Source organism: Hydra viridissima, unplaced genomic scaffold, assembly GCF_058129835.1.
Source record: "Hydra viridissima isolate aposymbiotic clone 2 unplaced genomic scaffold, HvirCarnegie_v1 scaffold_16, whole genome shotgun sequence".
In the NCBI taxonomy this organism is placed as follows: domain Eukaryota; kingdom Metazoa; phylum Cnidaria; class Hydrozoa; order Anthoathecata; family Hydridae; genus Hydra; species Hydra viridissima.
This window is the reverse complement of record NW_028324315.1, coordinates 7526159-7537835: the sequence shown is the minus strand read 5'-3', so window position 1 is coordinate 7537835 and position 11677 is coordinate 7526159. Positions and strand designations below refer to the sequence as shown.

The following is an 11677-nucleotide window of genomic DNA, read 5'->3' as shown; positions in this document are numbered from 1 at the left end:
GGTTGAACCTATTGTGCAAAATAAATAAATAAGTTATAGTTAGTAACTGTTGTATTTAAAACTTTGTTTTGGGTTTCGAATGATTTTGTACGTACAGACGTGGATATACTTAAATGCTTTGTAAAGTGATTAAAATCTGATTTAATTTTTACTTGGCGTATGCAAATAAACACGCCAAGTAAAAGTTTGCCCGCGTTTTCTTCTGATAATTCTGATATTGACAGTCGCATATGTTCACTTCTGACTTAAAGAGTAATTAATTTTGCCAGCCTCATTCTTATTTAACGTAAAGTTTAATTATGAGAAAAATAATTAATTATAATTAATTATGTCATTATTATGAGTTACGACATTTTTATTACTAATGAAATAAAAAATTTAATAGTTTAACTAAATTAAAAAAAAATTAAAGAACTTTTAATTTTTTATTTTACTTTTACATAAAACATCATTTGAAATTCATTTAAAACTTGTTCCTAGGGTCTTTATCTGAAACTTTATGTTTCTAAGTTTTCGGCTGTAAAAAAATTAATTTTAACTTTACACTTTTTCGAACAAATTTTCATTCATTTGCATTTAATAATTTCATTCAGATTCATTTTTTCTTATGGGCTCCTCAATCATATTTTTACTTTGTTACAACTTCTATCATCTTCAAACTTTTTTATCGTACATTAGATAAAGAACTTACGATAAAAAAAGATATAAAAATCATATAAATCTATTTACATATTTCTAGTAAATTAACATTTATCGGCGTTTTGAAACAAGATAAATAAAGTTGACAACTTCGATTTTAAATTTTCTATCTTTTATTCCATCTTTTACAATTTCCATTTCTATTCGTTTCATATCTTTCAAACAGTTTGCTATATTATTTTTAGATTTTGAACATTGATAGATGATTGATACCAAAAATATCCATTCGTTTTTTTTAGACTTGATAATGAATTTCTAAAGATTCATGATATTTTCCTATATCATTCAAACAGTGTGCTATATTATTTTTTGTATTCAATGTTGATGGATGGTTGATGCCTAAAATAACTGTTCGTATTTTATCAACTTTATAATAAATTTCTGAAGCTTCATTATATTTTCCCATTCGATAAAAAGAGTTTGCTCTATTATTTTTTGTATCCTATGTTGATGAATGATTTATGCCTAAAATATCCGTTCGTATTTTATCAACTTCAAAACAAATTTCTAAAGCTTCATTATATTTTCCCATTCGATACAAACAGTTTTCTATATTATTTTTTGTATCCAATGTTGAAGGATGGTTCATACCTAAAATAACTGTTCGTATTTTATCAACTTTATAACAAATTTCTAAAGCTTCATTATATTTTCTCATTCAATACAAACAGAGTGCTTTATTATCTTTTGTATCCAATGTTGACGAATGGTTGATACCTAAAGTATCCGTTCGTATTTTATCAACTTGATAATAAATTTCTAAAGCTTCATTATATTTTCCCATATCACTCAAACAGTTTGCTATATTATTTTTTGTATCCAATGTTAATGGATGATTGATGCCTAAAATATCCGTTCGTATTTTATCAACTTCATAGCAAATTTCTAAAGCTTCATTATATTTTCCTATATTCTTCAAACAGATTGCTTTATTATTTTTTGTAGCCAATGTTGATGGATGACTGATGCCTAAAATATCCGTTTGTATTTTATCAACTTCATAACAAATTTCTAAAGCTTCACTATATTTTCCCATATCACTCAAACAGGCTGCTATATTATTTTTTGTAGCCAATGTTGATGGATGGTTGATACCTAAAATATCCGTTCGTACTTTTGCAACTTGATAATAAATTTCTAAAGCTTCATTATTGTTTCCCATATCACTCAAACAATTTGCTATATTATTTTTTGTAGCCAATGCTGATGGATGATTGATACATAAAATATCCGTTTGTATTTTATCAACTTGATAATAAATTTCTAAAGCTTCATTATATTTTCCCATTCGATACAAAGAGTTTGCTTTATTATATTTTGTATCCAATGTTGATGGGTGATAGTTACCTAAAAAATCCGTTTGTATTTTATCAACTTGATAATAAATTTCTAAAGCTTCGTTATATTTTCCCATTCGATACAAACAGTTTGCTTTATTATTTTTTGTAGCCAATGTTGATGGATGATTGATACCTAAAATATCCGTTTGCATTTTATCAACTTGAAAATAAATTTCTAAAGCTTCATTATATTTTCCCATGTCACTTAAGCAGTTTGCTTTTTTATATTTTGTATCCAATGTTGATGGATGGTTGATACCTAAAATATCCGTTTGTATTTTATCAACTTGATAATAAATTTCTAAAGCTTCATTACATTTTCCCATATTCTTCAAACTGATTGCTATATTATTTTTTGTAACCAATGTTGATGGATGGTTTATACCTAAAAAATCCGTTTGTATTTCATCAATTTGATAATCAATTTCTAAAGCTTCATTATATTTTCCCATTCGATACAAACAGTTTGCTTTATTATACTTTGTATCCAATGTTGATGGATGATTGATACCTAAAATATCCGTTTGTATTTTATCAAGTTGATTATAAATTTCTAGAGCTTCATTAAATTTTCCTATAATCTTTAAACTGATTGCTATATTATTTTTTGTATCCAATGTTGATAGATGGCTGATACCTAAAACTTCCGTTTTCATTTTATCAACTTGATAATAAATTTCTAAAGCTTCATTATTGTTTCCCATATCACTCAAACAATTTGCTATATTATTTTTTGTAGCCAATGCTGATGGATGATTGATACATAAAATATCCGTTTGTATTTTATCAACTTGATAATAAATTTCTAAAGCTTCATTATATTTTCCCATTCGATACAAAGAGTTTGCTTTATTATATTTTGTATCCAATGTTGATGGATGGTTGATACCTAAAATATTTGCTTGTATTTTATCAACTTGATAATAAATTTCTAAAGCTTCGTTATATTTTCCCATATTCTTCAAACAGTTTGCTATATTATTTTTTGTATCCAATGTTGATGAATGGTTGATACCTAAAACTTCCGTTTTCATTTTATCAACTTGATAATAACTTTCTAAAGCTTCGTTGTATTTTCCCATTCGATTCAAACAGGCTGCTATATTATTTTTTGTATCCAGTGTTGATGGATGGTTGATACCTAAAAAATCCGTTTGTATTTTATCAACTTGATAATAAATTTCTAAAGCTTCATTATATTTTCTCATTCGATACAAACAGAGTGCTTTATTATTTTTTATATCCAATGTTGATGGATGATTGATACCTAAAGTATCCGTTTGTATTTTATCAACTTGATAATAAATTTCTAAAGCTTCACTTTATTTTCCCATATCACTCAAACAGGCTGCTATATTATTTTTTGTACCCAATGTTGATGGATGGTTGATGCCTAAAATATCTGTTCGTATTTTATCAACTTGATAATAAATTTCTAAAGCTTCATTGTATTTTCCCATATTCTTCAAACAGTTTGCTATATTATTTTTTGTATCCAACGTTGATGAATGGTTGATACCTAAAACTTCCGTTTTCATTTTATCAACTTGAAAATAAATTTCTAAAGCTTCATTATATTTTCCCATATGATTCAAACAGAGTGCTATATTATTTTTTGTACCCAATGTTGATGGATGTTTGATACCTAAAATATCTGTTCGTATTTTTTCAACTTGATAATAAATTTCTAAAGCTTCATTATATTTTCCCAATCGATACAAACAGTTTGCTTTATTATACTTTGTATCCAATGTTGATGGATGATTGATACCTAAAATATCCGTTTGTATTTTATCAAGTTGATTATAAATTTCTAGAGCTTCATTAAATTTTCCTATAATCTTTAAACTGATTGCTATATTATTTTTTGTATCCAATGTTGATAGATGGCTGATACCTAAAACTTCCGTTTTCATTTTATCAACTTGATAATAACTTTCTAAAGCTTCGTTGTATTTTCCCATTCGATACAAACAGAGTGCTTTATTATTTTTTGTATCTAATGTTGATGGATGGTTGATACCTAAAGTATCCGTTTGTATTTTATCAACTTGATAATAAATTTCTAAAGCTTCACTATATTTTCCCATATCACTCAAACAGGCTGCTATATTATTTTTTGTACCAATTGTTGATGGATGGTTGATACCTAAAATATTTGCTTGTATTTTATCAACTTGATAATAAATTTCTAAAGCTTCGTTATATTTTCCCATATTCTTCAAACAGTTTGCTATATTATTTTTTGTATCCAATGTTGATGAATGGTTGATACCTAAAACTTCCGTTTTCATTTTATCAACTTGATAATAACTTTCTAAAGCTTCGTTGTATTTTCCCATTCGATTCAAACAGGCTGCTATATTATTTTTTGTATCCAGTGTTGATGGATGGTTGATACCTAAAAAATCCGTTTGTATTTTATCAACTTGATAATAAATTTCTAAAGCTTCATTATATTTTCTCATTCGATACAAACAGAGTGCTTTATTATTTTTTATATCCAATGTTGATGGATGATTGATACCTAAAGTATCCGTTTGTATTTTATCAACTTGATAATAAATTTCTAAAGCTTCACTATATTTTCCCATATCACTCAAACAGGCTGCTATATTATTTTTTGTACCCAATGTTGATGGATGGTTGATGCCTAAAATATCTGTTCGTATTTTATCAACTTGATAATAAATTTCTAAAGCTTCATTGTATTTTCCCATATTCTTCAAACAGTTTGCTATATTATTTTTTGTATCCAACGTTGATGAATGGTTGATACCTAAAACTTCCGTTTTCATTTTATCAACTTGAAAATAAATTTCTAAAGCTTCATTATATTTTCCCATATGATTCAAACAGAGTGCTATATTATTTTTTGTACCCAATGTTGATGGATGTTTGATACCTAAAATATCTGTTCGTATTTTTTCAACTTGATAATAAATTTCTAAAGCTTCATTATATTTTCCCAATCGATTCAAACAGCTTGCTATATTATTTTTTGTATCCAATGTTGATGGATGGTTGATACCTAAAATATCCGTTCGTATTTCATCAACTTGATAATAAATTTCTAAAGCTTTATTAAATTTTCCCATTCGACTCAAACAGAATGCTATACTATGTTTTGTATCTAAAGTTATTTCATTTTTAGCCCCGTAAAACTTTGTGCTATACTTTTTCATGGCATCAAGTATGTTTATCGTTTCTTGAAAAAAACCTTTGTTTGATAAGAATTTTTGGATACTCGTACTCTTTTGATGGAACACTTCACACATTTTTGGTTTGTTCATACGAAACATATGGATCAAATGGTTATAAAAATGATTCCCATCGTCAACGTGGTCTTTTACCTGTTCCAACTCTAGTTTTAGAAAATGGGCGATGTTTACGTTGCATACTTCTGTTATTTCTTTGCCTTTTTGATAACATTTACACGCTAACTGTGTCATTTCGTGCATCGCGTACCTATCATTGCCATCGTCGAAACGATTAAGCAACGAATAACTTACTAGTAAACTTATTGCTCAATTTATCAAAAGCTCTTCGTTTATTTTCAGTTGTTTTGAAATACCGTGAAGAAACATTTTTGTAATGTGTTGACCATCACAATACGATAAATGGTTTAAAAGTTCTAGTGACTTTGCATTCGATGTTTCTATTTTGTTTAATACTATGGTAATTGATGTTATTACAGATTTTGTTTGCGCTTCGGTAGGGATAGCTTCCTCGAGCATTTCGATGGGAGATGATTGAAAAAGTTCTAAATATTCCTTGAAAGAAACGCTGTTGTTGTTTATATAGAGAATGGCAAGATTAATTGCGAGTGGATGATATTGAAGCATCTCAGTTATTTTTTTTAGTTTTTCGTCATCGTTTGCTAATATTTGTTTCACATTTTTTTTTGCGAAAAGAAACGCATCTTGAGGCGAGAAAGAATGAATCTGCACCTGATTAACATCGGTAGACCATGTATTCCATTGCGATGTTACCAAAGTAAATGCATTTTTCTTATTTGATACGTATTTTTCAAAATTCTTTACACTCTCATCGTCAACGTTGTCGAAGATGTAAAGCGTTTTTTCGCTTTCAAAATAGTGATGTATTTTTCTAGAAACTACTTCAATATCGAACGGATCGCTTTGAGAATCTCTTACGCTTAGCTCTAGTTGGTTACAGAGATTAGTCATAGAAACTTGTATTTTATCAAATGCTGCATCCAACCACACAATACGTTCAAAATGGTCGTTGTAAATTGCTGCATACTTTCTAGCAATCTGAGTCTTTCCTATTCCAGACATTCCAGTTAAAACCGTGATTGATTTACCCGAATCGTTTGTTTGGCACACGTATTTATGAATTTGATTAAGTTCATCGTCACGTGAAAAGAAGGTTTTTGTCGGCGGCAGGATACCGAAGATGGAGTGTCGGGATATTAACTCTAAAAGACAAAAACTTTTCATATTTAACTGCACGGTGACATTTTTGAGGAATGTTTAGAAGTTATTTTTTGAACGGCGTTTTGCATTTCACTTGTTTTGTTTTCGAAAGGAAAAAGATAATAAATTATATCCAAGACTTAAATGACGATTAAATCAACAACTTCTATTTAAAAAATTGTCAAAATCTGTTGAAAGTAATATTTAATACGCTATTATTATGATGAAGTATTCTGCCTATTAATCTATTTTTTTATATAAATTTTATATAAATCTATTTTTTTTTAGTAAAACTATTATTTTTTTGAAATCGAAATCAAATTTCTCAATTTCTAATTTTTGAAAAAGTTGAAAAAAACTTTTCTTCGTTAGAAGTTCATGCATTTTTACCCTGGGATGCATATGAATCGATGTAAACAAAAACGTTCTAAGTCATTAAATAGTTTTTATGACTTAGAACGTTTTTGTTTACATCGATTCATATAATGCATAAACTTCTAACATAGAAAACGTATGGGGGAGGGTGGGACCCCCAAGGGTGGGAGGTTAAAAACATCCGATGCAGGAGGGCTCCAAAAAATATTGAGATAACGAGTTATTTAGTCTCTGTCATATTCAGCTTTTATTTCATACTTTTAAATAATTATTATTTTAAACTAAGTAGTTAAATATAATAATGCTATAAATAGCTAATTTTTTGAGCTTAATTCAAGTGTGAATTTAATCCGCAAAATTGTTAAATGATTTTGTTGGTAAAAAGGCCCAAAAGATTTGTGACAAATTAGCTATATAAATTAAAGAAAATTTGTCCTTTTCAAAAATGTTCGTGTTTGGTATAAAAATCTTATAATGGTCTGTAGTGTTTTAAATTTTTTTGTATATTTTGTGTTTTGTTTTGTTTTTTTATTTCTAATAAATATTTAGGGGCAACAGGAGAACATCGTCATGTAAAAGCGGCACAAAAACTATGAAGCTCAAAATACCTACTTCGTTCGCATTCACTGATCAAATCTTTACGGTTGCAAAAGAGTAATCCTCTTTTCATATCTCGCCATTTTTTTGATGGATTATTCTTACGCCATTGGTTCAGTATTTGCAAAGTTTGTTCTTTCGTCGTTTCAAATTCTTCTTTTACATTATCGATTGTTGAGTCATCAATCAAAAGACATCGAGCAAACTTTTGCCAATCATAAGTCAACAAATCAGCGAGCGTTGTAAACACATCTTGTGGAAATTTTTCAACTAAAAGAGAAGGGTTTTTTTGAAAATCGAAAATCTGTCTCAAATGGGAAACATGAAACATATTTTATTACCCTTTATATCGTCGAACTCGTTCTCCATGACAACTTCTTCTTTTAAAGCCGCTCTACAAAAAAGAAGTCCGTTAATTGTTATGATAAATTTTAGTAAAACGCTCTTAAATTCGTCAGCAAACTATTTTCACGGTTAATAACAAGTACAAAGAAGTAGGTGCTGCATCAAAATAAATTAGAGCAGTTTTAGAAGTGAAATAAACCGTTTGATATCAGATATTTCAGGAACCCCCTCAGTCACTGAAACAAAACTGCCTTCCCAGTAAAATTCCTTTTGATGGAAAACATTTTATTGACTGTTAAAGTGACTTACGGGCAGGGGCGATTTTACGGGGGGGTGTGGGAGGGTGTTACACCCCCCTAGCAATTGTAAAATCAAACTTAAAGTCGGTATTTTTTTGAAAAAAAGTTATAGTCGGTAAATTTCATGGATTATTTTTCAACATAACTTTTATAGAATTTAAAAACAACAAGTTTTTTGAGTATTTTTAAAATCTGCTAATATACGATAGTCGCGATATAATTACCTTTTACAGTGGCGATATCTATTTTTAGGATAGGATTTTTGAGTCGGTATTTTTAACATATTTCACCCCCCCTCGTATTTTTCCTAGAATCGCCCCTGCTTACGGGGACTCTGCACCTTAAGAACAAAAAAGACGCCAATGATCCATCTTTTCTACAGCAACTATTTTAAATTAAACTTGATCAATTCTAAATAATGCAGTAGTACCTGCACGATTGAGATCTGCATAAATAAGGAGTTTTGGCATTGTTTTGAAATAATGATTAATAAAGCAATAGGTTAAAGTGCAGTTTTGAAGTCCAACACGAAGCACTTAAAAGCTTTTAATTGAAAGATTAATTCTTAAAAGGGACATAAGTCATTTTATACTTGTTTTCTTTTCTTTTTTTAACTATATTTATGACAGTTTATAATGTGAGAGATTTTTCAAAAAGGGCTCTAAATCTGATTTCTGATATTAGGTTTCTGGTATTAAACTTTTCGTATTCAAGATCTGTTATTCAGTTGCGAACTTTGTTATTATTCGTGTACGCTCACTTCATCCTGCATTATTTATTTACTTCTGTAAAATCATATTTTCCTCTTTCTTTCCCCGACTTTTCTAACGATGAAACTAAAACTGGTGAAAAATCAGGCAACAAATAACAAGAGTAGAACAAAAGTAGATGACGTACCGATACATTTCGCCCTCTAGTATCTCCATTTTCCTTATTACAAATGTTCTTTTCTGCGATCTTTGCGAACGGATGGTTGATCGACAAAACAAGTGTTTAATTCTACAGTTTTTCTCGAGCTAATAGAAACCAGGAGGTTAAGAATTTAATATAATATTAAGAATAAAATTGAATAATTAATGTCAGATTATTTTATATAACAATGGCCGTCGATGAGTAATCTTAATCTTAATCAATCAAGTAAGTCTTAATCAATTAATAGGGCTTAACAAAGTAGTTGGATGAAGGTTCTGATGTCAAAATAGGTTTTTTAACAATATGTGGCTATGAAGATAACGACGTTTTAAAAGTTCCTTATTAACTTCAACTGCATGGTTTAATGATACTTTCTAGATTTCTTTTCTAAATACGAACCATTACTCTCTGACTACCAAAGTTTAATTAACTACAAACATTAAATTATAAAAACATTTAGTAAGTTTTTTTTTATAATGAATAATAAAGTTCAAAAATAAAGTTTATAGAATTTATTTATTATCAAATTCTAATTTGTTTTAATTAAGTTCGGGTTCAGTTCGGTTCGGTGTTAACACAACTGTTTTTTTATTAGTTAAAAAGCTTTACATTCGCAATTATAAAACACAAATAAGTTAAAGTAATATTAAGTAGTTAAAGAATTGCAAATTATTTGAAATAATTTGCAGTGCTTTTAAACGCGTACGCCCGCGTAATACGCGGCGTAGGCGTTTCAGTGCCATTTATGCATGCAAACAATGATTTAAATAAAAAATTTGGATTACTCGATCTCAAATACCATGTAAAACCACGTATACATTATATACCACATATTTTTTAAATAAATTTTGCGTATATCTAAGGCGCGTACTACACACGCGTATTCTTGTTAGAGTCTTTTACGCGCACGAAGATAGATGTAAACAAAAAAATTTCGGTTCCTCAAACCAAATTACGCACATATACTAATTAAAATAAAAGATTTGGATTTAGGGCCTGTTTATATTGACAAGGGCTAGCCCGTTTGCCGAGCTAGCCCGGAAAACGAGCCAGTTTTAAAATTGCATTTTGTATGAATTTTTGCCAAAAAAATAAAAAATGATATCGTGGTCAGCCTGGCTTTTTCTAGCTGGGCTAGCCTCTATATCGGTAAAATGATAACTTTAAAGATGGCGGCTAGCGACAAAAAAAACATTGCATTTTAACAATACGTTAAACTGGTATTATAACACAAATAATGCTTCTAAAAAGCCTAATTGTATTATATAAGCTTCAAAAATTTAAATTTTATAATTTTTTAAATATTATTCTTTTACGAAAACGAGCACATTCACTTCTAAAGATCTTAGTTGCTGATTTAAAACTGGCAGAACTGATTTATGGTGGCATAATATAATAACTGGTGTAGCTCCCATTGATGTATGGAAAACAAATTTTAGGCTTTCACGGTTTCTTTTCATGAATTTGGTTTCAGAGTTAAGCCCTTATTTATCTCCTGGCCCTTTTTCGCCTAACTCTAGAGCTCTATCAGCAGACAAAAAAGTAGCTATTACTTTATATTACTTAAAAGATACTGGATCTTTGGTAAATTATAAAAGCAAAACTACTAACTTTTAAGTACACGGAAGTTGCCAGTTTTATTATTAAATTTATTATTTTTACGCGGATGCTTTCAAATTTAAAAATTTAAGAATTTGTACGCATGCGTACAAAATTATATAAGAAATCAACCAAGTCGTTTGACGAGATCTCGTCAAAAAACAGTGAGATCTCGCTATCCGGGCTAGCTCGTTTATTCATAAAAACGCAAGATAAAATTAAGTTAAAATATTGATGACGTCGATATCTCTGTATTTTTGTATGGAAAGCGGGCTGGCTCTTTTGCCGAGCCAGCCCGCTTTCCATACAAACAGGCCCTAAAAATACTTCCCAAACATAATTTTGTTAGCTGGAAATTAAGATGCTTGAAAAATGAATCCGTGGAGAAATTCAAAACCAAAATGAGAGTTTTATTATGATGTTATAGAAACGAACACCGAATGCTAAATTTTGTTCCACATTACATTAAAAATGTGCAACATTCGGTGCTGTTGCAAACTTTAACATCGGAAGAAAAGCATCCGTAATGGCATTTGAAAAACTTAATATGGTTCCTAGAAATTTCTATACGGCTGCATTACCAAAAATAAAATACGCCTATACCATTTGTCATATGAAAATCAATCCGAAGAAAAGTTGTCTAGAAAAGCAATCAGAGGCGATAAGAAACAAAAATGATAATGAAACGCAAAAACAAGGAATGGAATTGAGTGTTTATGTGTTTTACTTTTATCTTTAGATTGGTGATTTATTTTTTTACTAAAATATTAGAATTGTTTTATCTTGTTTCTCTCATCACAGTTATTTCAATATCTAGTCATCAGTTGTTAACCAAATTTTCAGCAATTATGTGTTCTAAATATGACATATTCAACCTTAAATTATATAACTATAAATATTTACAAATTACAAAACGTCGTCGATTTTGAGATATCGCAGATTCAGGAATGAAATATCCATAACATTTATACAAATTTTCAGCAGTTATTTGTTCTAAATATGACGTATCAACCTTAAATTATATAACTATAAATATTTATAAATTATAAAACGTCGTCAATTTTGAGATATC

At 29.1% G+C, this 11677-nt stretch overlaps 1 pseudogene across 1 annotated transcript; it reads right to left on the bottom strand.

Annotated features, from left to right (window-relative positions):
• Positions 1 to 1032: 1032 nt before the first annotated feature.
• Positions 1033 to 9109, bottom strand: LOC145186625 (uncharacterized; annotated as a pseudogene). The gene is made up of 4 exons (XR_016447831.1): positions 8992 to 9109; positions 7792 to 7844; positions 7466 to 7720; positions 1033 to 6480 (listed from the first exon to the last, which is right to left on the bottom strand). The product of XR_016447831.1 is annotated as an uncharacterized LOC145186625 (transcript).
• Positions 9110 to 11677: the final 2568 nt, after the last annotated feature.